Source organism: Orcinus orca, chromosome 19, assembly GCF_937001465.1.
Source record: "Orcinus orca chromosome 19, mOrcOrc1.1, whole genome shotgun sequence".
NCBI classification, from domain to species: domain Eukaryota; kingdom Metazoa; phylum Chordata; class Mammalia; order Artiodactyla; family Delphinidae; genus Orcinus; species Orcinus orca.
The window spans coordinates 40,074,041-40,101,237 of NC_064577.1; the positions used below are offsets into that span (position 1 = coordinate 40,074,041).

The 27,197-nt window shown below is 45.1% G+C and overlaps 2 long non-coding RNA genes across 2 annotated transcripts in view; both read left to right on the forward strand.

The window, feature by feature from the left end:
- Positions 1 to 26,588, forward strand: part of LOC125962024 (uncharacterized) — a 216,687-nt gene extending 190,099 nt beyond the window's left edge. Inside the window, exon 3 of the long non-coding RNA XR_007473317.1 lies at positions 26,541 to 26,588. This is a non-coding gene — a long non-coding RNA (uncharacterized LOC125962024). The remainder of the gene's footprint in view (positions 1 to 26,540) is intronic.
- LOC125962023 (uncharacterized) lies at positions 245 to 14,019 on the forward strand. The gene is made up of 3 exons (XR_007473316.1): positions 245 to 420; positions 517 to 1,733; positions 1,960 to 14,019. It is a non-coding gene; the product is annotated as an uncharacterized LOC125962023 (long non-coding RNA).
- Positions 26,589 to 27,197: the final 609 nt, after the last annotated feature.

Sequence of the window (27,197 nt, forward strand, 5' to 3'; positions counted from 1 at the left end):
CACACCCCACCCTACCCCTTACCACCCCCGAATCCAAGAGCCAGCCACCTCTCACTTCTCTGTTTTCCCCCCTCCCCAGCTTAGAATTTATCTGCCCCCAGGTGCGGAACAGTGTGAGATAAGCTGTGTTTTGATCTGCTTTGCTTGGTTCTATTTGTTTTCTCCACCTAGGGAATTCCCCCCACCCCCAAGCAGCCTAGACAAACCCACTTTCATTCTTGTGTATTTCCCACCTCTGGGTGTGAAGCTGTCAGACCCAACAACTGGCAAAGAAAGCCATCTCTACAAGGGCAGCTTCTCTACAAAGGTGTAACAAGATTCTTTTGGAGGTAATTTACACTGGAAGTAGATGTTGGAAGTTATTCTTCATTTGCAGCTCACTGGCATTTCACACCAGAACAAAGCTCACTGGTCCTAGAGGTAAGGGGCCAGGTCAGTAATGCCTTTTGCATCTCTCTCCACCGCCCCCGCCCCGCCCACACACACTGTGATTTGCCACCTTTCTTTTTACTTCAGAGGAAAAAGAGGAGTTCCGAGCCACAAACCACGAGCTGGCAGCAGGGACAGGGTGGATCAGGGCCTTCACTTCAATAGCCCTGACACTCATTGTGGTGTAAGAATGATCCAGCCTCCCTCGCCCCAGGGCTCAGCACTTCCTCTGCTCCCCAGCCACTTCTGGGAAGGCTGTCTTGCACTTACCCGGAGAGCTGAGAAATTGGCTTTGATTCTTAAATTGCAAGAACTCCCATCCACCATGGATCAAGAGGTACCAAGGTGAGAACTTGGAAGAAGCCCAAAATGGTAGTTTTCTAGAAGCTGGTGGAGTCGATATTGTCTGCCTGATGAACAATCATGGAAAGAGTCTTCTAGGTAGAAAAACCCAGGAAGCCAAGGGAGCAGACACCCCAGTTCCCAGCCCTGGGAGGAGACAGTGGGGTCACCAAGGGGCGGCTTAGAGAGGCTTTGCCCTTTTCTGTAACCACCCAGCCCTGATCCCTGGCTTTGATACGGACTGTTGATTGATATTGACTCTTTCCAATTTTTTCTAAAGGGCAAGCCCCCACTCCCACCTTCCATGTGGTTGTCCTTTAAGCCCTCCTGGATAGATTTTTTGAAGCCACGCTGATAAAAAGATAATAATAATAATAACTCAGAAACCACTCAAGACCGTCTGCTGTCCACACTCTCAACCTCAAAATAGTTTATATTTATAGAACACTTCACAATTTCCACACCCCTTCCCCCATAAATTATTGATTTGAATTTCATGACAAACCCTTGAGGTAGTAGGTAGCAGTTATTAGCCCCTTCTTTACTGCAGAGGAAACTGATGCTCAGAGAGGTTAAGAAACTTGTCCAAGGTCACCCTGCCAATATACAGGAAGTGGTGAAATAAAGACCCAGACCCAAGCACCCAGAGTCCTAGTTCAAGAGGCCATTCCTGGGACTTCCCTGGTGGCGCAGTGGTTAAGAATCCTCCTACCAATGCAGGGGACATGGGTTCGAGCCCTGGCCCGGGAAGACCCCACATGCCACGGAGCAACCAAGCCCATGCACCACAACTACTGAGCCTGCGCTCTAGAGCCCGTGTGTCACAACTACTGAAACCCACGTGCCTAGAGCCCATGCTCCACAATAAGAGAAGCCACCGCAATGAGAAGCCCGTGCTCGCCGCAACTAGAGAAAGCCCACGTGCAGCAACAGAAGACCCAACGCAGCCAATAAAGAAATAAGTAAATAAACAAATAAATTTATTTTAAAAAAAAAAAGGCCATTCCTAGTTCACTCTGTCCCTCTGCTGCATGGAACCTCAGATCCTCCCAGATCTTGGTGGTTGGCAAACAGAGACCACATGTGCTCAGGCTGGTGGGGGAGGAAGTGTAACAGGCATTCCCGCCAGGGGTGGCAGCATGTGCACTGTGACAGCCTCATTACAATGATTAAATTGTCCTGTGTCAGTGACAGATTGGAAGACTGGGAGGCAGGTGGACCACGAACCTGAAAGCACCTCTGGGACAGCCCAAGCAACATGACCTATCCATCACTGGGAGCTGGCAGGGCCCATGAGCTCCCCCAGTGCTTCCGGGGACAAGAGAGCCAGGGGGGCCCTGAGGGCCAGATGTTATCTCCTGCCATTTGCATCTAAAATTCATCATTTCTTGGCATGAATTGATGGAGGAGGCATAAAGGGGTGGTATAATGGGGTAGCACTTTTAATTCCTTTCTGACCCCCATTTAAGGCAGCCTCAAGGGGGAAGTTCCCCAAAGGTTAAATGACTTTAGGTGATGAGCAGGAATACAATTAGACAAGTCAGCCAAGAGGTATCAGAGGCCTGTGGAGGGCAATTTGGCAGAATTGGACTTTTAAACGAATGAATTTACCCTACAAATATATTCTCTCATGGGCCAAATGAAGCATTCACAAGGACATTCACTGTAGCACTTGTCCATGTGTTGAGCAAATAAATATTAAACATTGCAGATATAGCAGGAAACATGCCAAAATAGCTGCCCTCCTGAGCTTTCGTTCCAGAGAGGAAACATTTAGCCATTCACCCAATAAATCTTTACTGAGCCTCTACTATATGCTACGCAGTGTTCTAGGATAGGGTTGCCAAATAAAATATAGGCTACCCAGATAAATTTGAATTTCAGATAAACACTGAAATATTATTTAGTATAACTATGTTCCTGGGGAGGAATGGACTGGGAGTTTGGGGTTAGTAGATAACACAGGGAACTATATCCATATCCTGGGATAAACTATAATGGAAAAGAATATAAAAAAGAATGTATATGTTTGTATAACTGAGTCACTTTGCTGTACGGCAGAAATTAATACAACATTGTAGGACTTCCCTGGTGGCGCAGTGGTTAAGAATCGTCTGCCAATGCAGAGGACACAGGTTCGATCCCTGGTCTGGACAGATCCCACATGCCGGGGAGCAACTAAGCCCTTGTGCCACAACTACTGAGCCAGCGTGCTGCAACTACTGAAGCTTGCGTGCCTACAGCCCGTGCTCTGCAACAAGAGGAGCCACCACAATGAGAAGCCCGCGCACCGAAATGAAGAGTAGCCCCCACTCGCTGCAACTAGAAAAAGCCCGTGAAGCAACGAAGACACAACGCAGCCAAAAAATAAAATTAAAAAAAAAGAAATTAATACAACATTGTAAATCAACTATACTTCGATAAAAAAATAAACTAAAAAAACCAAGAAGTATGGGATATCCTTACACTAAAAAATTATTCACTGTTCATCTGAAATTGAAATTTAACTGGAGGGACTTCCCTGGTTGCCCAGTGGTTAAGACTCTGCGCTTCCACTGCAGGAGGCGTGGGTTCAATCCCTGGTCAGTGAACTAAGATCCCACATGCTGCGTGGCATGGCCAAAAATATTTCTTAAAAAAAAATTTGTTTTTAAGAAATTTAACTGGAAAGCCTGTATTTCAATATGCTAACTCTGGCAAACCTATTCTGAGAACATTGTTTATAGGAGCAAAAGTTCAGAAACAACCTAAGTGTCCATCAACAGGGGACTTGTTAAGTAAATTATAGAAAACCCAAACAATGGGAAATCATCATCCAAAAAATAATAAGGCAAATTTATATGATGATTTGGAATTATTTCCAAGATGCAGAGTTAGGTGAAAAGAAGAAGGTTCAAAACAGTGTATAAGTTATCCCACCATCTGGTAAAGAAAAAGAAATATGGAGATATGTGCATATATGTTCATAGACTGTCTTGGGAAGGTGGCCAGAGATGGGTAACTCATGCTTCTGCAGAAGGAGAACAAGAAAACTAGGGGAAAACAGCAGTACCCCTTCTATACCTTTTGAATTTTGATATAAATCCATATATTACTTATTTTAAAACAACTTCTTTATCTCTGTGTGTGTTTTAAGATATCTTTGCTGGTAGGGTTGTAAGATTCTTAGAGAGAGTTGCCATAGCCTCCCTGAAGGTCTTCGACAGTCAGGATTTCAGGATGGTCCAGGAGGCAGGAGAAGGGACAGAATGACCTTGGAGGGTCACTCAAGTTCAGCATCAAGAACCATGGCACACACACAGGACCAGATACATAATTTTCAGGGCCCAGTACAAAATGATGTCTCCTTGTTCATAAATTCTTAGGAATTCCAGGAATGGTAACAGCAGAGGTATAAGTCAAGTATGGGTTCCTTCTAAACAAAAGCAGAGAAAACCCACACGACTGCTGGGTGGTTCCTTTGAATAGGGACACCCGGGAACGTAATTCCTCACACACAGCCATTTTCCACACTCACCACTGCTCCAGTCATGAGCTCAGAAGAGAAAGCAAAACAATAAAATAAATATAAATCAAAGCCAACCATGTGAATAAAAGGGATCCAAGGGTCAGTGTGGCAGACAAAACACTAGAATTCAGATAGCTTTAGGATCTTCCCGGACAAATTACACAAATGGCTGTCAGAGGTGTCCCAAAGTTCACACAAAATATGCCTCCTGGCTCACTGAGCTCCCATTCCCCGGCAGTAAATTATTCACTGAACAAGCTGGAGCTGGTACAGCTGTTGTCCCAACATAGGCCTGATGTCCACCCAGAAAACTACTCAATAATTTGTACGGAAGGTGACCCAGCACTAAATCCATCTCTCCCTGAGCAGAGGCATTTGCTTCAGGGGAAGAATCCTCCATGCTGCCTCCGGCCTCCTTTTGGAACCAGGCACCGAGTCCCCATCGAGGGGCCACAGGTGGCCTTGCAGCCCCAGAGCAGCACCTCCTAACCCAGCAGTCAGCGAGCTTGGGAGGCCAAGGACACCAGAGGGAGGGCTCCAGTGGGTGAGAAGGAAAAAGGAGGAGGTCGGGAAAGGAAAGAAAGAGACCCTGCAGGAGAAGAGATTACAGGCTGAAGAGGGAGGGATGGAATGAAGAAGAGGGAAGAAATATAAGCTTTGAGACAAAGTCTGTGGTTCCAGAGCTTCTACCTCCTTACCGCCCCGATCTCAGCTTCCGGAAATCCTTCCCATCCTTGAGGCTCCGCTCAAACGACACTTCCTCAAGGGAGTTCACCGATTGCCGCAGAACAATGCTGCTACGAAAAGAAATAGCAATAACCTTGATGGAGAGCGTACCACGTACCACCTGCAACATGTCATTTAGTTCCCCCCAACCCTTTGAAGTAGACACTATTGCTGCCCTCATTTTTCAAATAAAGAAACCGAGGTATGAAGAAGCTTAGTAACCTGCCCAAGGTTACACAGGTGACAAATGGTGCAGCTAGAACCAGAGAGTGACTTCAGAGCCTTCACTTTTAACCATTCAGTGCTACAATTTCCTTCTTCTGCCTCACCCTGTGCCCTCAAGTGGCTCAGACTTTGCTTGTGGTTCCAACTTCACCTCTCCACACCCACCTCTGGGACTCTGTCTCACTCATACCCCTGTTCCTCCAGGAACCCAGTATGATGTCTAGCACACAGTAGGTACTCAATAAATATCAGTTCCATTCCTTTCTCTAGTCAGACACATGTACAAAAAGTACTGTGTCTCAGGACTTCCCTGGCGGTTCAGTGGTTAAGAAGCCACGCTCACTGCAGGGGGCACGGGTTCGGTCCCTGGAGAGGGAACTAAGATACCACATCCCACATGCCATGCAGTGCAGCCAAATAAAATAAATTAAAATAAAATAACAGTTATACTATCTAAAAAAAAAAGGACTGGGACTTCCCTAGTGGTCCAGTGGGTAAGATTCCACATTCTCAATGCAGGGGTCCTGGGTTCGATCCCTGGTGGGGGAACTAGATCCTGCATGCATCTGCAACTAGAAGTCCACATGCTGCAACTAAAAACTCCACATGCCGCAACTAAGACCTAGCACAGCCAAAATAAATAAATGAACAAATAAATAAATATTTAAAAAAAATAAAAACATCATCTAAAAAGAAAAAAAAAAGTACTGTCTCAGCTACAGACTGGGAGAAAATATTTACGTATCACATACCCAACACAGGATTTGTATTCAGAATATAATATAAACTGTTATAACTGAAAAAAAGAAAATAGGCAACTCAATTAAACAATGAGTAGGGGGCTTCCCTGGTGGCGCAGTGGTTGAGAGTCTGCCTGCCGAGTCAGGGGACGCGGGTTTGTGCCCCGGTCCGGGGGGAATCCCACATGCCGCGGAGCAGCTGGGCCCGTGAGCCATGGCCGCTGGTCTGCGCGTCTGGAGCCTGTGCTCCGCAACGGGAGAGGCCACAACAGTGAGGGGCCCGCCTACCGCCAAAAAAAAAAAAAATGAGTCAACGACATGAACAATGCTTCACCAAAGAGGATATAAGGATGCCAAATAAGCACATGAAAAGCTGTTTAGTATCATTAGTCATTAGGGAAATGCAAATTTAAATTATAATGAGATATCACTACATACCTATTAGAATGACTAAAATTAAAGCTACTGACAATACCAAATTCTGGCAATGATGTAGAACAACTGGAACCCTCATACATTGCTGGTGAGGATGCAAAATGAAACATCCACTCTGGAAAATAGCTTGTCAGTTTCTTATTAAGTTAAACATATATACATTGACCCAGTAGTCCCACTCCTGGGCACGTACCCTGGAGAAACGAATATTTATGTCCACACAAAAACCTGCATATGTATATTTATAGCATCTCTGTTCATAATTGCCAAAAACTGGAAATAGCCCAAATGCCTTTCAATGGTTGAATGAATAAATAAACCAAGTCCATCCAAACAATGGAATATTACTCAACAATAAAAAGGAACAAACTTTTGGCATACACAACCTGGATGAATCTCAAAGGGGTTTATACTGAGTGAAAGTTCCATGCTGTAGATGTCATTTATATAACATTCTCAGATGATAAAACTATAGGGAGAGAGAACCGATCAGTGGTTGCCAAGGGTTAAGTATGGAGAGGAGTGGAATAAAGGGATAGTACAGGGAACTTTTTGGAGTGATGGAACAATCCTGTATCCTGATTGTGGTGGTGGTTATATAAATCTATATATGTGTTAAAATTCATATAACTATTCACTAGGATGGCTATGATCAAAAAGACAAATAATAAAATTGTTGGTGAGGAGGTGGAGAAATTGGAACCCTCATACATTGCTGATGGGAATGTAAAAGGGTACAGCCACTTTGGAGAACAGTCCGGCAGTTCCTTAGAAAGTTAAACATAAAAATTAAAAATAGAGTTACCATATGACCCAGTAATTCCACTCTTAGGTATATGCCCAAGAGAACGAAAGTATATGTCCGGATAAACGAAATGTGGTACATCCACACAATGGAATATAATTCAGCTTTTAAAAAGGAATAAAGTAGTGATACATGCTACAACAGGGATGAGTCCCAAAAACATTAAGCAAGTGAAATAAACCAAGAGATTTCCCTGGTGGCGCGGTGGTTAAGAATCTGCCTGCCAATGCAAGGGACACAGGTTCGATCCCTGGTCTGGGAAGATCCCACATGCTGTGGAGTAACTAAGCCCTTATGCCACAACTGCTGAGCCCACATGCTGCAACTACTGAAACCCACGTGCCTGGAGCCCGTGCTCCACCACAAGAGAAGCCACCTCAATGAGAAGCCAGCGCACCGCAACGAAGAGTAGCCCCCGCTCGCCGCAACCAGAGAAAGCCTGCGTGCAGCAACGAAGACCCAACGCAACCAAAAAAATAAAATAAAACTTAAAAAAATAAAAAGAAATAAACCTGACACAAAAGGCCACATGTTGTGTAATTCCATTTATATGAAATGTCAAGAATAGACAAATACACAGAGACAGAGAGTAGATTCATGTTTGCCAGGGATTCGGGAAAGGAATAAATGAGGAATAACTACTAATGGGTATGGGGTTTCTTTGGGGAATGATGAAAATGTTCTGGAATTAGTGGTGATGGTTGCACAGCTTTGCAAATATACTAAAAGCCACTTAATTATGTGCTTTAAAAAGGTGAATTTTATGTTATGTGAATTATATTGACAAAAAATTCTAGAACTTTACACCCACAGAAAAAAAATTTTCTTTTAAGTCAGATTTAATACAATAAAGTATTATGCCTGAAAGGCAGGAACCGAGTTCTCACCTGCTATGTAAGGTGCCTCACACACTAAATACTTTGGACAGGTTCCCAAACTTGGCTATACCTTGGAACCCCCTGGGGGAGGGGTCTTTAAGAATTTGTGATGCCTGGCAACTACCCCCAGACATTCTGATTTAATTGGTCTGGGGTGTGACCTGGATATTGAGAGTTTTTAAAGCTTCCCAAGTGATTCTAATATGCAGCAAAATTTGAGAACCACTGACTTAGGAAATGGTTGATGAACAACCATTCCTGGGAGCCAAAAGCCAGCCCTCCTCCCCACCTCCACCTCAGAGCAGTCAGATCAGATTTGTCCTTGGCAAAGAGAACAGTTACAATCTTTCCCGCTGTTCACCATGCAGGACAGAAACAAATCAGAACATCCTTTCCAGTCCCTTAAGGGCCACCGCTCTCTCTGCAGACATGTGGTTGATGAGACCATCAGCAATTCTTTGGAGGGAGAGTCTGTCCTGCAACACCCTGCCCCGCCATCGTCTTCCGGCTCTCTGTGGCTGCCACCATTTGCAGCTGCGGGTAGGGAAATGAAGGAGGAAGCCACTTAATAAACACATGCTCAGTACAGTGTAGCAAGTTTTCTGAGTGACCCTTCCCAGGGACATTCATATTTTCAAAGAAGACTCCCTGCAACACAAAGGCCTGGATCTCTAAGGATGGAATTTCAGATGCCAGTAGGGGTGATTTTGAGGGAGAGTGTCTCTTCCCTTGACTTTTCAGGCATGTGTCTAGACTGGTCCTGATTGTTTGTCCTGCCTGTTTTCTTAGAGAATGAGATCCTAGCTAGCAGCATTCCATTTATTTCATGATGTGGTTTGAATGGCAATTTCATTCAGTTGTGATTAGGCATTGTCTGTGGCATCTATGGATTTTCTAAGCCAAGCCATCTCACACTTCATTGAAATCCCTTTTGTATTATCCGTATTTTGTATTATTATCCTGTTGTTTCATGCAGGTGAGTCTTTTCTCACAGTCTTAGTTATTAAGACTCGGTTGCAGATTACAAAAACCAACTCAGGCAACCTCAAGCAACAGGGGAGTTTACAATAGGATTACAGGTGGGACCAGGAAAAGTTAAGCCTCAGGGAGAGCAGGCATCCCGGCATCTCTGGTCAAGATCAGGGAGTAGAACCTGATCTTAGAGTAGAACCTCCATCCTAGTGGATAGGGAAGTTAGATCTCAAAGAATAATAATCACCCAACATTAATTGAACATTTACCGTGTACCAGGCACTGTTCTAAATTTTTTTTTTTTTCTTTTGGTTGCATTGGGTCTTCGTTGCTGCGTGCGGGCTTTCTCTAGTTGTGGTGAGTGGGGGCCACTCCTCCTTGCGGTGCACGGGATTTTCACCGCGGTGGCTTCTCTTGTTGTGGAGCACAGGCTCTAGGCATGTGGGCTTCAGTAGTTGTGGCACGTGGACTCAGTAGTTGTGGCTCACACACTCTAGAGCGCAGGCTTAGTAGCTGTGGCTCACAGGCTTAGTTGCTCCATGGCATGTGGGATCTTCCCAGACCAGGGCTTGAACCCATGTCCCTTGCATTGGCAGGCGGATTCTTAACCACTGCACTACCAGGGAAGTCCCTAAATTCTAAATATATTAATTCATTCAATCCTAAGAATAACCCTATGAGATTATTCTTACATTATTATTATTATGAATATATGACTATTACTACTCCCATTTTACAAATGAGGAAACTGAGGTACACAGAAGATAAGCAACAGTTCCAAGGTCTTCCAGCTGGCATTTGAACTCAGGTAGTCTGGTTTCAGAACCCACATATTTAACCACCATGTGAATGGTGCCCCTGGGATTGTGCAGTGGGCAACCTGTACACTCATACATGGTGTCCCTGACCACAAAGTATGGACTAGATCAGTGTTTCTCAACAGGGGCCGCCATGTATGAGTGGGCCAGAGCATTGTGCACCAGATAATTTGTTGTGCGGGACAGTCTCAACCCCATTTACTAAATGCTAGAAGTAGTAAACCCTTCAGTCATTGGGAAAATCAAAACGCCCCCTGGGAAAGTACCAGCCTCAGTTGAGAACCACTGGGATAAACAGACGCCCCCAAAGGTGTCTGTCTACTTCTCTATTTTAGGAGCCCCTTGAAGCTAACAACTATGTGTCTTCTTTTCCTCCACCTCCAGCATTTGGCCTAAAGATACCCAAAGTCCTCGCCCCAGTCCTCCCTCCCCAGGATTTGCCTGGGCATCCAGTTTTATTGACCTGGGATGACAGGGATGAAAATATGAATCATACATGGTAAATTCATTTCCATCAAGATTTCACGAATGTACAACGATTTTCACAGTTTAAGAATTAGACATTTCTATGAAAAAAAGGCGCCACAGTTAAATTTTTTTTAATTTTGCAAAAGAGAAAAGTACCTCGAATCCTGCCCCCTGCATAACTACTCTCAGTTTTGTATGTTACTTCCATTGCCTGTTTACACCTGTTCTCACAGTGAACACAGTTATAGGCAAAGAGTGTACCTTCTGGGGTTCTGCTATCTTCACTTAACACTTAGAAATGTTTTCTGTGTGGTTACATGGTCTTCATAACAAATGATCTTTTTAAAGTCTGCATAGTGTTCCATTGCACAGATCTACTTTAATTTTAAACACTCTCGCAAGTGTTAAATGTTTAGCTCATTTCCATGGTTATTGATTTTTGGGTTCTTGCTTTAACAGTAATGCTGCAATATGTATTTTTATACACATAGCTCTGCTTCTGTTTTAATTATTCAGATAATTCCCAGAAATGGGATTACTGAGTCAATGGGTGTGGACATCTTCATGGCTCTTGGCACAAAGTTCTGTATCACTTTCCCAGAGATATGTACCAATTTACAGTGTTTCCTGGTAGTCTATGCCTGCCCCAATTTCACTACAACTTCACCAGCATTAAGGACTCTCATTTTTTAAAATAACCCATCCACGTATGTAAAGGGGTGGTTTTTCAAGTTGGCTTAAATTTGCGTTTCTGTGATTTTATGTATTTTCCTAGTGCTGTTTGTTATTTGTATTCTTCCTTACATTAATAAACTCTATGTAGTGTCTAGAATGGAAATTATTATCTTCATTTTACACATTAAAACCCCACTCAGAGAAGTTACAAAAAGTTGCCCAAGTTCACGGAGCTGCTCAAATTAGAAGGAAAATTTTTGACCTGCCTAGTCCAGTGCTCTTTCCACCCCACCCCATAGCTCAGCCTGCTTTAGCTCAGACAAGCTCAGTGCTGAAATCACGAGCAAAGGAGGGGCTCGCTCGAAAGGCCTCTCTCTGAGCTCTGTAGCTAGTGCCCACCTGGCTCCAAGTTTCCAACCCAGGTCTAAAGAGGTACTCAGAGGCAGCCCCCAGAAAGGATCCCGGCACCCCGTTCTCCTTCCCTGCCTCTTCTGCTCCAGGTCCTGTAGTATTTCACCTCTGATAAATTCCTTAGCATGGTGGGGAATGCCCTGGCAGTGTGGTTAGGACTCTGCACTTTCATTGCCAAGGGCCTAGGTTCAGTCACTTGTGGGGGAACTAAGATCCCACTGCCTACACAGCATGATCAGAAAAAAAAAAAAAAATTCCCCACACCTGGCTGCTTCCCAGCATCCCTTAGGAGAACCCTTCCTACTTCCCATGCCCAGGTCCCTGGTCCGTGGAATAAGAATCTTCAGGGTTTGGGGCCCGAGGATCTGTAGTTTTTAACCCCCTGCAAGTAACTATGAGGCTCACCTAGGTTTAGAACCCACTGCCTTGGGGTCCATAAGATCCCAAGGGTGCTTGTTAAAAACTCAGACTCCTGGCTGACCTTGGGCCTGGTGTGGGGCCATGGAATCTGCATTCCAACAAGCATGCTGTCCACAGACCATACAAAGGGGACCTTTGAGGGCTGGGAAAGGGCCTCTGCAGCCATCACTTTTCCAATTTAATCAAAATGTAGACGAACCTCAATAGGAAGCAGCTCTTCCTTCTTCCCAGAGGAACCAGCTAGACTCTCTGAAATCCAGTTTGCTTGGCTAGCTCCAAAGCATTAGCATAAAAGCACTGGAGAGTGAAGGAAAAGAACAGCTCTTCTGCCCAAGAGAAAACCCTCCGTGCCAAGCAGAAGGGGGGCCGTGGTGGACAGCGTGGCAGGTGGTGTTTATCTGCAATCATAGGCTATTCACCAAACTCCCAAACCGCCTCTTATATGCAAATTGTTCACCAGCAACCTCTCTTAGCCATTCGTCTTGGGAATTGATGGCAGTCGCCTTCTTTTTCCCTTTCCCAAATCAAACTCCTAAAGAGTCAGCAAAGCCTGGAAGCCACACAAAGGCACCACGTCCCGTGTCACAGAACAGGACATCACCCCAGAGGTGGACCACCAGCCCCGGGACTCAAAACAAGGAGTCGGGTTTGTTTACTGAGGCAAAATCACAAAGATGTTTTCACATTAAGTTCCAAAATAGTTCTCCCTGGACTTCCCTGGTGGCGCAGTGGTTAAGAGTCCACCTACCAATGCAGGGGACACGGGTTCAAGCCCTGGTCCGGGAAGATCCCACATGCCGCGGAGCAACTAAGCCCGTGCACCACAGCTACTGAGTCTGCGCTCTAGAGCCCGTGAGCCACAACTACTGAGCCCGCATGCCACAACTACTGAAGCCCACGCGCCTAAAGAGAAGCCATCACAATGAAAAGCCCATACACCGCAATGAAGAGTAGCCCCTGCTCACCGCAACTAGAGAAAGCCCGTGCACTGCGACCAAGACCTGATGCAGCCAAAAAATAAATAAATTTAAAAAAAGAAAAATCCAGGGTTCACGGATATTACTTGCAGTGATATCTGTAATATTTTTAAATGGAAATGATTTAATGTTCAAGGGTAAGAGAATAAAAATTGTAGACATACAGTGGGATCGTAGTAAGCTCTTAAAAAATAATGCTGTAGGGATTTCCCTGGTGGTCCAGTGGTTAAGACTCCGAGCTCCCAGTGCAGGGGGCCCGTGTCCCATCCATGGGACTAGATCCCGTATGCTGCAACTAAAATATCCTGCGTGCAGCAACTAAGACCCGGCGCAGCCTAAACAAATAAATAAATATACTTTTTTAAATGCCTTACAAATTTATTTAAAAATAATAATAATAATGCTATAGAACGGGAGTCGGAAAACCACACCCACATGCCAAATCGACCTGCCTCTTGCTTTCGTAAATAAAGTTTTATTTGAACACAGCCGTGCTAATTGTCTATGTGTCCTCAACAATTGCTTTCATGCTATATGACAGTAGTAATTCCAACAGACCTTATGACCTGCAAAGGCTGAAATATTTACCATCTGGACCTTTATAAAAAAAGTTTACCAACCTCTGCTATAGGAGGATATTTACAAATGTTTATGGCGTATTGCTAAATGAAAATAGAAAATCAAGCTACCGCATGATACCATTTTTGTTATGCATACGTATAAGACTGAAATAAATTCAAATAACAATGGTTCTCTCTAGGTAGTGGGATTATGGATGGTCAGATGTGTCTATAGATTTCTAATAGGCTATTTTCATGTTTTTCAGATTGTCCATACTGAATATCTATTGTTTCTATAATTAGCAAGAGGGAAGAGGAAAAAATAAGAGTAAGTGGGAGTTGTATCATACCTGGGACTCGCTTCAGTGCCATTTTCCACTCTCCCCTCCCAATCTCCATCCCAACCCCCAACCCCATCCCAGTCCCCCTCCGGAGTACCTCCTTGCCCCCATCTCCATCCCAATCTTGCCTTGCTTTGCAAAATCCCCACTCAAACGAAAAAGGAGAGGATTCCTTTTATTCCACATCAGCAGTTGCACCTGCGGACATGGAGGGACAGGACGGAGAAGAAGCAGAGTTTTGTTTTGGTTTGTTTTTTTACTGGTTTTGTCTCTGAACTAAAAATACAAGTCTTGGTAACATAGGTATTCAAGGCCCTAGCCTATTCTCCAAACCAAGAATTCCTCAGCATTACCACAGGACACTGGTAAGGGTTTGTGCTGAGGCTGAAAGCCTGACTACTATGCAGCATTGCAATATCATAAAGGGACTTTCATGTAGCCATTCAACAAACTTCCCAGGCACTCACTGGTACAAACACAGTCCTACCTCAAAAACTGCAAAGACAAGCGTGGAACTTTAAAATAGTCATAATAACTGTCTTTTTTTTTTTTTTTTTTTTTTTTTCCACGCTGCCTAACTTGCAGGATCTTAGTTCCCCGACCAGGGGTCAAAGCCCGGTCCCCTGTAGTGAAAGCACCGAGTCCTAACCATTGGACCTCCAAGGAATTCCCAATAACCTCTTAATAATAAACCCTTACACTTGCACAGAACATGACAGTTGTCAAATATCTTTAACATACTTAGGTCGTTTTATTTCTCCTTAGTCAATGTATAAACAATCAGATGTTATTAAGCACCACCTCTGTGCGTGGCCCTGTGGGAAGTGTGAAAAAACATGAGCGTAGTACAGTGGTCCTCAATCATGTTGCACATCAGAATCACCTGGGGAGCTTTAAAAAAAAAAATACAGATGTCAGAACCTCCAGGGGTGCAGTCTGGGAATCTGACTTTTAAAGCTCCCCCAGGGAGCTCTCCCATATGCAAGGCAATAAGGCCAAATGATTTCAATAGGTGGTTCTGGAATTTGCTACACACTCAAATCACCTGGAGCACCTAAAAAGCCCAGTGCCCAGTCTGGCACCCAGACTGATTAAATCAGAATGCCCGTGGGTGGACTCAGGCATTAGTATTTTCTAAAGCTTCCTGGGGGACCCCAAGGTGCAGCCACGTTTGAGAACCACTGAACTGAAGGAATTCAGAGGTGATAAGAGGGCAAGCTAGAGTGGCCAAGGAATCTTTCTGCAGGAGATGGGAACCGAGCCATGGCTTCAAGAAGGAGCAGAAAAGAAGAAGAAAGCAATTTGAGGGTGGAGGACAGTATAAGCAAATAATGGCTTAGGCAAAAGATTCCTGATGAGAAATAAGGCCAGGGGCATAGGGTGGGGACTAATATTGAGGGTCCAAGAACGCCAAGTAAGGGGCTTAACTTATACCTAAGAGGGAGTCATAGAAGATCTTGAGCAAGGAAGTGACATTTAAGATTTGGGGGAAGATAAAACTGGGAGTTAAGTACACAGAGATCGGCTGGGGTCAGGGGGCCCAGATAAAAGACTATGAAAGATTTTCTGAAACCATAATACCTAGCAAGGAGAAGGTACGGAGACACACACATTCTCTCATGCTGCTGGTAGGTGGATAAATTGTTACAGCCTTCTGGAAGGCAGGGCAGCCCCAGCCTTTAGGGTGCCTTTGTTTGGACTGGAACAAGATACTCCTGCCTCCAGGAAGACACAAGCACGTGCCACAGTGCATGGCTGGGCAAGCAGAGCTGAAGCTGGATTTTCAGCCCTGGCTTGTTCCCCTTGATGCTGACCCCCAGGTGCAACAAACACCCCTCACAATTCTCTGCAGCAGTTCTGCCAGAGGACAAGTTCACGAAGTTGTAAGACTGCACGTAATCCACCTCAGCTACGGATCACTAACTGTGGAGCATTTAGGGATTGTTCCTGCATCAGGGCACCAAGTTGACCATAGAGCCACATGTATGTTAGAAGTGCCCAAGAAAGCAGTGAGGGTTCTGGCAGAACTTGGACCGGGGCAGAGCACATCAGTGGCAAGCATCGCTGATCAGCTATCCAGTAGATACCCCTCTTCTGCCTTGATTCAGAACCCTGCTTTTGGGTCTTGCCTGGTGGTGCAGTGGTTAAGAATCCACCTGCCAACGCAAGGGATGTGGGTTCGAGCCCTTGTCCGGGAAGATCCCACATGCTGTGGAGCAACTAAGCCTGTGCACCACCATTACTGAGCCTGTGAGCCTAGAGCCCGTGCTCCGCACAAAGAGAAGCCACCACAATGAGAAGCCCGCACACCACAACGAAGAGTAGCCCCCCGCTCGCCACAATAAAGAAAGCTCACACGCAGCAACGAAGACCCAATGCAGCCAAAGGAAAATAAAATCCCTTATTAAAAAAAAAAAAAGAACACAGCAATGTGCCCAGCACCAAAGATGACTCAGGATTAGTCTAAGCCATTCCTGGTTATTGCTATTGCCTTTGCCAGCAATTGGTCCAAAGGAGCATCTAACAGTTCTAGCTACCAATGATAAGAGGATCTTCCTCACCCTCCAAAGAGATTAGTGTGTAAAGTGGAAGCCCTTAGGGTGCCACCAAGACTTCCCATTCTTGTTTCCTGTTTGGAAGCCTATTGTGTGAGGATGTGATGTTGGAGCTGTGGCAGCTATCTTGCAACCATGAAGAATGTCAGAGATTCTCAGAGATCCTGAGCCAAGAAAATCTCAGAGATTCTGACTCAGTGCCCTGACCTTGCTGAACTGCTTAACTAATTCTCAGACCACTTACCTCCAGACTCCAGGTTTTGTGAGATAATTAAATGCCTTTACAGTTAAGTTACAATTCTCTAGGTATTGTATTACTTGCAGCTGAACACATCTGAACATTCTGAATATTTACCAATTAAGTTGTTCAACAAAAATCTAGTGAGCTCCTATTTGATACTAGGGATTTAAAGACAGATAAGTTTCCAGCCCTCTGGGAGTTTAAATTCTAGAGGAGAAGACAGATAGTTAAAACAAATAAACCCATGTGACAAGTGCTCTAGCAGAGGTATGAATAAAATACTACAGGATGGGGCTTCCCTGGTGGCGCAGTGGTTGGGGGTCCGCCTACCGATGCAGGGGACATGGGTTCGCGCCCCGGTCCGGGAAGATCCCACATGCCGCGGAGCAGCTGGGCCCGTGAGCCATGGCCGCTGAGCCTGCGCGTCCGGAGCCTGTGCTCCGTAACGGGAGAGGCCACAACAGTGAGAGGCCCGCGTACAGCAAAAAAAAAAAAAAAATACTACAGGATGACAGAAGACAAACTGACTTGCTCTGAGAATAAGAGGATATATAGATGGAGTTTTGTTTTATTTTTTTTTTTAATATGGTTATACTTTGAATTCTTGATTTTTTCCAGTTTTTTTAAATGTATTTTTAAATTTTTATTTTTGTCTGCGTTGGGTCTTCATTGCTGCTCGCAGTCTATCTCTAGTTGCGGCGAGCGGAGGCCACTCTTCATTGCAGTGCGCGGGTTTCTCATTGCAGTGGCTTCTCTTGTTGTGAGCACAGTCTCTAAGAGCACAGGCTTCAGTAGTTGTGGCTGGAAGGCTCTAGAACGCAGGCTCAGTAGTTGTGATGCACGGGCTTAGTTGCTCCGCAGTGTGTGGGATCGTCCCGGACCAGGGATCAAACCGGTGTCCCCTGCATTAGCAGGCAGATTCTTAACCACTGCACCACCAAGGAAGTCCCAGATGGAGTTCTGTTTTAGACATTAGGCTTGAGGGATATCCAGGTGAAGATGTCTGTGATGCTGCAGGCAAGAGGTCTGAATTAAACATGTAAATTTGGGAGGCATCAGCGGAGGGCTAGTAGTTGAAGTCGTAAGAGATGTTAGAATACATCTCCAATACATCAGTCAGAGATGCTTTCAACAGCTTAAAAAATGAGAATAGCAGGGTCAGGCCAGGACTGATGCATTCATTGGCTTAATTATATCAAAGATCCTGGGCAGCATCTCTGTGATTGATTCTATTGGTCTTCTCCCCAGGCTCACAAGATAGATGCTGCAGCTTCAGGTACCGTATCCTCACATCTTGTTTAAAGGCATGAAAGGCTGCTTGTCGTCCCAAAATGGTCCCCTGAAATCCCTACCACCTAAACTTCTGCTCGTGCCCCACTAGCCAGGGCTATGTCGATGTGTCCACCCTTAAACAAATCACAGGCAAAGATAAATTATTTACTGTGATTTCTTGGACCAATCATGATCCATTCCCTGGCACAGAGGAAGGGTCACCTTCCCTGAACAAGAAGAAAAAGAATGATTGTTGAATGGGCGGCCCACAGTATCTGCCACTCACTGAGGAAGCCAAGAGATGAGACAAAGGCCTAAGACAGAGAACTGGGAACTTGTCAACATTTTCAGGACAGAAAAGAAAGGAGATGGAGGGCTTCCCTGGTGGCGCAGTGGTTGAGAGTCCGCCTGCCGATGCAGGGGACACGGGTTCGTGCCCCGGTCCGGGAAGATCCCACATGCCGCGGAGCGGCTGGGTCCGTGAGCCATGGCCGCTGAGCTTGCGCCCCTGGAGCATGTGCTCCGCAACGGGAGAGGCCACAACAGTGAGAGGCCCGCGTACCGCAAAAAAACAAAAAAAGGAGATGGAGAAGAAATGATCAGAAAAACGGGAGGAGGGGAATTCCCTGGTGGTCCAGTGGTTAGGACTCTGCGCTTTCACTGCCAAGGGCAAGGGTTCGATCCCTGGGGGGGGGGGAAACTAAGATCACAGAAGCGCATCGCGCATCACAGCCAAAAAAAAAAGAAAGAAAGAAAAGAAAAGCAGGAGGAGGAAGTCCCAGAAGAAAAAAGAGTTTCCAGAAGGAAGAAGTGGCCAACAGCTTCAAACATTATAGGGAGGTCAAATAGATGAAAACAATCCTGGAGGCCATTCGTCCTGGTTAATAGGAGATCACTCTTGACCGTGGTAAGAGTGTTGCCAAGAACATAAAAGCATATTGAAAGGGGTGAGTGGGAAGTGAAGAAGTGAAGTGTACAGGAAAAGGGGAGGAACAAAATATGCAGCCAGAAGGAGAGGACTTGGAGAAAAAGCAGTATTGAACATAGAGTCTGCCAGAATCCTAGACTACAGCTAGACTGGATTGGAAAAGCAGGAAGACTGACCAGCTTCCTCTACTGCATACTCATCAGGGACCTTCTTGGCCAGCTTGAGAGAGAGGATGAGACAGAAGAGCCCTTCCCACTCTGGCTCCATGACTAATTTCATCTCTCATGGGGCTTGGCATAAAAGCGGGACTAATCATGCTCTCCCACCATCTGGGCAATTACGGTCTCCCATCAGCTGGTATAAAATGAGGGGTTTGTGACGCTTAATGGCAACCCTGCCCCCCATCACATCTGGGCCTTCATCTCTTGAATTAGCCAAATCAAGGGAAGTCTGGAGATGTATTGTGATTCAAGCGATGGAATAAATAACCCCGTGGCCAGGCTGCACTCCAAGTCTCCCCGCCTTCATGATGCTTAATTCGAGAAGGCTGAAGTGGCATGACTGGTTCTGCAAACACCGTACGGAGGGACACAGGGTCTGGGCAAGAGGGTTATAGTAGGAATATGCCCAGCCTGGATTCCTCCTGCGTGGAGCCTTCCCAGACCTTCCCCATCTGCTGTCTACCGTGGACCCATGAGCTAGAGCAAAGGGATGTCTCAGGTTGGGCTGGGGGAACCCCATGCTGGGCAGACACCCCCTGCTCCACATCTTAGGAAGGACCGATATGAGAATTCTGTGATCCTAGGGTCCCTGTGTGCCCCTCTATCCTGGCACCAATCACACAGCATCAGAATCCTCCGGGAGGGACTTCCCTAGTGGCGCAGTGGTTGAGAATCCGCCTGCCAATGCAGCGGACACGGGTTCAAGCCCTGGTCCGAGAAGACCCCACATGCTGCGGAGCAACTAAGCTCACAACTACTGAAGCCCATGGGCCTAGAGCCCATGCTCTGCAACAAGAGAAGCGACCGCAATGAGAAGCCTGCGCACTGTAACAAAGAGTAGCCCGCACTCACCCACAACTAGGGAAAGCCCATGCGCAGCAACAAAGACCCAATGCAGCCAAAAAAAAAAAAAAAATACAATCCTCCGAGATTCCCTCTGTCCCATAGACGGCTGCTTGAGGGCAAGGACCAGATCTGCCTGTTCACACCACTCTACGCCCAGTGCCCAGAATAGGGATTGGCATAGAGCAGTACTCAAGAAAGGTTGGCCATGTGAGCAAACAAACGAATAAATGAAAGAAAGAGAGGCTGCAGAGAATATATTCTGACCACAAAACACTCCTCAAAGGGCATTTCTTCAGGAATCACCACATGTTCACAGGGGCTCCTCTTCTGGTCCCCTTTCGATTATGAAGCACCTTCCCATCTGGTATATCATGATATTCTCAATCACCTTGATAGGTCGGGAAAGAAGAGGAAATAATCAAATGAAATTCCAAAACAGATTCAGTAGGACTCTTGTTGCCTCTGTCAGGGATGCAATTAGGGCAGAGAATCCCCTTCCCATTTGTGATTAATTAATTCTACAGCAGGGATTATATTTCCCATTTTACAGATTAAAACAAACAAACAAAAACAAAACAGCTCAAAGAAACAAAGTACCTACTTGTGTTCACTTGGCAGGTAGATAGTACAGCCAGAACTGGAACCCAAGCCAAACGCAACCCTCTTTCTGCTCTACCACCTTGGCCCTCTGCACCCCTTGCCTCCTTCCACCACTGTATTTCCAATTAGCAAGGGTATCTTCTCCTCTGAAAGGACTGTACATCCCAAGGAGAAGCAAAGCTTCTGGGTAGAAAGTTTGAACACATCTCCAGGCCAACCAAATGCTTTGCCTGGATTTCTTTACTCCCAGCCTGGAAGAGCCCCAGCCCCAACCTGCCAGGCGTTCAGAATAGAGCCTGTACATAGCCTTAGGCTTCCAGACGTCCTGTTGGCCCATCCTCCCAGGAGACACTCTGTCTTGCGGCAGTGGAATCAATTCAAGCCTCGCTGAAGAGCTAGAGCAATGGACTCAGGAGCCAAACCTCTCAGGGCAGAGAGCGCTACAGGAGAGGCAGGGCCCCTGGAGAGGCCTCGGAAGTTGCTTCTGTGCTCCGTTTCCCTTTTTAATTTCATCTATCCAGTTTAATGTTTTTTCCAGATTTTTTTTCTTATAAAAATAAGTCTTAACCATTGTGGAACATTTGGAAGAATACAGGTAAGCATCATTTTTTTTTTAATTTTAAGAAGCAGCAATTCCCATAAACTAGCCCACAGGGAAAAGCACTATTAACATTTTAATATATTTCCTTCCAGTCTTTTTCCCATGCACTTGTTACCTGGTTGACAAGGTGTTCTCTGTACAGTTTTGTGTCCTTCTTCTTTTGCTGAAATGGAACAGCTTTGTTGATTTTTATTACAATAAAAGCAGCTCATCCTAGGCCTACATATACCTGGATAAACTTAGGAATGTCAGACAATGCAAAAACCATCAGATATTTGCAAAAACTATCAGATATTCATGTTCGCCTACTGTATTTTAGATGCTTGGGGTACAAAGTCAAGCCAAGTCTTTCCTTCCAATCGAGGGAGAAGAACAACAAATAGGTAAGCAAGTAAATAAACAAGATAACTTCAGATTGTGGTAAGGGCTTTCAAGGATAATAATACGTAATAATAATATGGCAGAGAATAATGAAGGAAGGGGCAAGTAGGTAGGGGGTGGGAAGGCCTCTTGAAGTAGCTGACATTTGAGCTGGAACAAACTGAGATGTTTTTCCAATAGCCAGTGAAGACCTGTTGGATGCTGTTTCCACAGAGAGCCTGGTACCACCCACAATGCACCAGGGCTCAGGCTCAAGACGGACTCATCTAACACTCAGCACGTATTTATGGAGCTTCGGCTATGGGCTGGGCACTGGAGAGACAGTGAAGGACAAAGCAGATGTGGTTCCTTTCCTCATGGAACCTATTTCCCGGTGGAGAGACAGACAGTAAACAAACGCTCCAATACATAAATACACATTTGTTAAGGGCTATATGGTAGAAGCAAGGGAGAAGAGGAGGGATCTACGTTAAATTGGGTGATCAGAAGAGGATTCTCTAAGAGAGTGATGTTTAATAAAGAGTTGAAAGATAGAAAAGAGCCAGCAGGAGACAGCAGCAGTGGGGAGCATTCAGGTAGAGAGAGGGAGCGCATGTGCAAAGTCTCAGAGCAAGAAAGCACCAGAAGTGTCCAGGGAACAAAAGTGAATCCTGTTTGGTTAGATGCCCGCCATTCAGAGGGAGGGCGATCCTAAATGAGGCTGACAAGGTAGACAGGAGCTAGAAATGCGCAATGGGCAAAGTGATGGGAAGCCAAGGGAGAGTTTTAAGCAGGGGAATAACAGGCTCTGGTTTATATATATATTTAATCGCTTTGGCTGCTATGTGAAAAGTGGATTATAGGTTGTAAAAGTGAAAGCTGTAAGAAAGAACTGCGACTTGGATCTGGGAGAGAGGTGGAGACAGCAGAAAGAAAGTTGAGACATTGGATTAATAGGATTTGGTGTCAAAATAGAGGTTTTTGGCTCGGGCACCTACACAGATGAACATGTCACTTAGAGATGGGGAACCCTGAGCTCCCTGGGAGCTGGAATTGGCGCAGTAGATGGTAGGGGGTGTATTAAGAAGACTGAAGCCCCTCCAGGCGCCAGAAGACCACAACGTCACCTTTTTTCTTTTTTCTTTTTTCTTTTTTTTTTGTGGAACGCGGGCCTCTCACTGTTGTGGCCTCTCCCGTTGCGGAGCACAGGCTCCAGACGCGCAGACTCAGCGGCCATGGCTCACAGGCCCAGCCGCTCCATGGCATGTGGGATCTTCCCGGACCAGGGCACGAACCCGTGTCCCTGCATCGGCAGGCAGACTCTCAACCACTGCGCCACCAGGGAAGCCCACCTTTTTCCTTTTTAATATTTATTTATTTAATTTATTTGGCCGCACCAGGTCTTAGTTGTGGCAGACGGGCTCCCTAGTTGTGGCACGCGAACTCTCAGTTTCAGCATGCATGTGGGATCTAGTTCCCTGACCAGGGATCGAACCCCGGGCCCCCTGCATTGGGAGCGCAGGGTCTTAACTACTGTGCCACCAGGGAACTCCCGCACAATGTCACCTTGATAGTTAATAATAGCTACTAGGGATACTTCAAAGTTCAGCTTTGATCTCAATATATGACCAAAATTTCTGCTTTGACCTCATCCTTTGGAAGACTGAGTTGTGAAATGTGTCCTTCAATAACATTTCTGAACTTGTACATGATGGGCGATCATGTGGCCACATATCTTGCCATCATATCTTATATCTTGCTGGTATAACATCATAACATCAGTTATACAAACAGGGCCTGTCATTCAGGTTTTGTTTTGTTTTGTTTTTTGTTTTGGGGTTGTTGTTTTTTTTTGGCTATACTGCACAGCATGCAGGATCTTAGTTCCCTGACCAGGGAGCAAACCCTCTGCCCCCTGCAGTGGAAGCACAGGGTCTTAACCACTGGACCACCAGGGAAGTCCCTCAAGTTATCGATATGCTATTTCCATAGAGGTAAGCATTCCCAATGTACCTTGGAGTGAAAATCTCCTTGTATGCTCTATGTGTTGAAATTATTGTCTCAAGGTTAAATTTTTCTAATAATTAATGATGAATGTGAAAACTGGCGGTTCTATGTACAAAAACAGTGTTCAACTTTCAAATGGTGATATAAAGAAATAGGTGGACGACTATGTAAATAACAGGAGAGTGTGTTGGCTAAATCAGTGCTTCTCAAACTTAGGGACTATCAGAATCTGGAGAGCTGAGGAGAAGGGGGGCTCATCCTCCAGATATTCTGATTAGATAGGTCTCTGGACCAGCCCAAGAATTTGCCTTTAGAGCAAGCTCCAAGGTAATAATGATGCTGCTGGTCTTAGGACCTACACTAAGTAGCACTGAGTGAGAAAACTTTGCAGGAAACATTACAGTCTTTTTGAACTGTGAAACAATTATGAAAATATAAATGATAATATAAAGCAAAATGATAGATATTATATCATAAATCTAGTCTTTGTTGAATTATTTGGTGAACTAATGTTTATAACCTTAATCCAAATAAATTTTAGAACTGTAATTCTTATTTAATGATATTTAGTCTATGAGTCTTTCAAGAAAATACTCTAAGAACTTTCTTATCTTGTGAAGATGCATTAAAAGCAGAATGTCAATATGTAAATGAACTATTTTCTACCATTAAATATATATTTGAATGTAAAAAAAAAAGCTGAATGTCAACTTTGCTGCCTCAAAATTTCATAAGGAGAAAACGTACAACAACCATGACATGTCACATTCAATCCAGTCATAATAATGAAAATACAGATAAGAAGAAACTGTTAGAGACCAGTGACGTATCCAAAAAATGTTTTGCCCCTCCACCTACCCCAGATGAAAGTAAGCTGTTACTTAATATTCCCAGATGTGCCATGTAGTGACTGCAGGAACAATTCAACTGCTGAACATGCTGAGAAAGTAGTATTTCTGCAGTATGACAAACTTTAGAAATTTGGCTACTACATTTTTTTTTTAAATCAAAGATGGCAGCTCAAAGTACCATTCAGTCAGAATAACAACTCTTTTTTTTAAAATTTATTTATTTATTTTTGGCTGTGTTGGGTCTTCATTGCTGCACGCGGGCTTTCTCTAGTTGCGGCGAGCGGGGGTTACTCTTCGTTGTGGTGCACGGCTTCTTACTGTGGTGGCTTCCCTTGTTGTGGGGCATGGCCTCTAGACACACGGGCTTCAGTAGTTCAGCACGCAGGCTCAGTAGTTGTGGTTCGCGGGCTCTAGAGCACAAGCTCAGTAGTTGTGGTGCACGGGCTTAGTTGCTCCGCGGCATGTGCGATCTTCCCAGACCAGGGCTCGAACCCGTGTCCCCTACATCGGCAAGCAGATTCTCAACCACTGCGCCACCAGGGAAGCCCTGCTACTACGTTTTTAAAAGAACAAAATTGCAACAGTAACTAAATCTTTAACAAAATTTAAGATTTATTCTTGTTCCCAAGAATTTCATTCTATGGTAATGTGTATCTTCACCCTCAGCCAAACATTGATTTGACATTTGTCCAAAACGTCCATTTGGTGGGATGCGCAGATGCGAACTATTATATACAGAATGGATAAACAACAAGGTCTTACTGTATGGCCAAGGGAACTATATTCAATATCCTGTGATAAACCATAATGGAAAAGAATAAGAAAAAGAATGTATATACATGTATAACTGAATCACTTGGCTATATAGCAGAAATTAACACAACATTGTACATCAACTATACTTCAATAAAAAATTTTCTAAAAATGTCCATTCAGTGTGCCTCCAATTCACCAATTATTGGGCACAGATTGCAGGCTAGCCCCTGGGCTGGGTGTTAGCTCAGTTAATCCTCGCTAGCGTGTGAGGTAAGCTTCCTATTTTCAATTTATAAGTGAGGAATCCATGGCTCACAACAATTAGTCCAAGTTCCCCAGCAAAGGTAAGTGGTGGAGTCAGACGCCAAGAGCAGGTCCTACTGGTACCTTAATCTACATTCCTAGCCTCTAGGCAGGTTTCTGCAAAGAGTCTGCTTCCCAGCTGTGCCCAGATCCACCACAGCAACAGCCAAGGTTGTGGCGGCAGTAATCAGAGCCTGTAGAGGACTAGCAGTGGCTTCCTGTCACCTGAAGGGAAAAGGAAAAGAAACGTGCATGGTGGCTGACCCTGAATCTGAAGTGAGGATTCTGTTCCTTGAAGAGGACGCAACCAGAGATGATGAATGGTTTCTGAGTTCAGGTGAGGAGGCCTCTATTGTGTCCTGGCCCTGGTGTGTGAGCAAGGGGCTGGGAGTCACTGTACCCTCACATCTGTAGAATGGGGGTGGCTGCCTGTGTCAGGGGGTCATGATGAGGATCATATGAGAAAAAGTGAGATTCTGAAGTTCTTTGCGTACTCACGCTGGGGGTGGAGGTGGAGAGATGAAAGACAGTGGGGAATACAGCACTTTTATTTCTTCCTAAACTGGGGTGATATTAGATCATCATGGGAACAACAACAATGAAAAAAATCAGCTGATGTCCCCAGGAAAAAGCGCTCAAGGACTTTGGACCCAAACGGATCTGAGTTTGAATCCTGGCTGTGCTGCTTTTTGCTCTGAGAATGTGGGTCACGAAGCCCCAGTTTACCCAGTCGTAAAATGCTAACAACACTTATGTCCAATGGTATGCCAGGAAATGTTTAACAGCCAGCTCTCCAGAAGAAAAGAAGAGCCCTGCCTTGTGGTGTTTGCTAATTTCCATGGTGTAAACAGTCCCACAATGACAGCTTCCAAGTTATCAACATGATGTCAACCAGCTCACAAAATTCTTGAAAACTGGCTCTCAGAAGCCAAGCCGGTATGAGCTGGCTCCAGCATGTCACAGCTTCTGCTCAGGGCACCTGTAGGGTTCAAATGAGAGCAAGAATGTAAGTGCCTAACATGAGGGGGAGCGCGGAGAGGCCATTGAAGAGTGACAAGATTTGAGCAGCTCTGTTCCCTGGATGTCGAGTAACCCCACCTGACTTTGGGCAAAGACAGCCCGCTATGAATGCAGGGCCCCTGGGAAGCCCCATCACCTCTCTAAATTACTAGTGCTATCCTCCTCATACCCTAAAGCTGTCATTTCCAAGGGCCACAAGCTGTGAGTGGAGACGCTGTTTTATCTCCTTTCACATCAAATGGACCTGAGGCCAAGCTTTTTTTTTTTTTTTTTTTTTTTTTTTTTTTTTTTTTTGAGGCCAAGCTTTTTGAGCACCCTTCTACCAGTCAGTGAAGAAACCACCTTTAAGCCACTAACCCTGGGGAACTCCCTGGAGGTCCAGAGGTTAGGACTCAGCACTTTCGCTGCTGTGGCCCCAGTTCAATCCCTGGTGGTCAGGGAACTAAGATCCCACAAGCCACGCGGCACAGCCAAAAAACAAAAAAAAAAAAACACTAACCCTGATCCCTTTGTGGGAAAACTCCCCCACTCCCCTAGTCACCAAGTAGGAGAAAGCTTTAAACCAGCTGTGGAAAGAGGGGAGAGAAGAAAGAGGAGAAAGGTACTAAAATCTATATGTCAGGCTTTGTGCTGCGCGCCACCCATGCGATATTACTTCAATTTCTACGATAACTCCATTTTACAGATAAAACTGAGAGGCGGAGAGATAAAATAAATTTTCTAATGTCACGCAGTAGGTAAGTAGCAGATCTGGAATTGACCCCAAGGCCGTACTCTCTTTTCTACACCCACATCCTACTGGGCTGTTGGAAAACAAAAGAGGGAGGACAAGAGGGAGGAAAAAATTATTTCACAATGGATATTGTCCCAATTTTTCAATCCTTTATAATATCTCTTTTGGGAGTG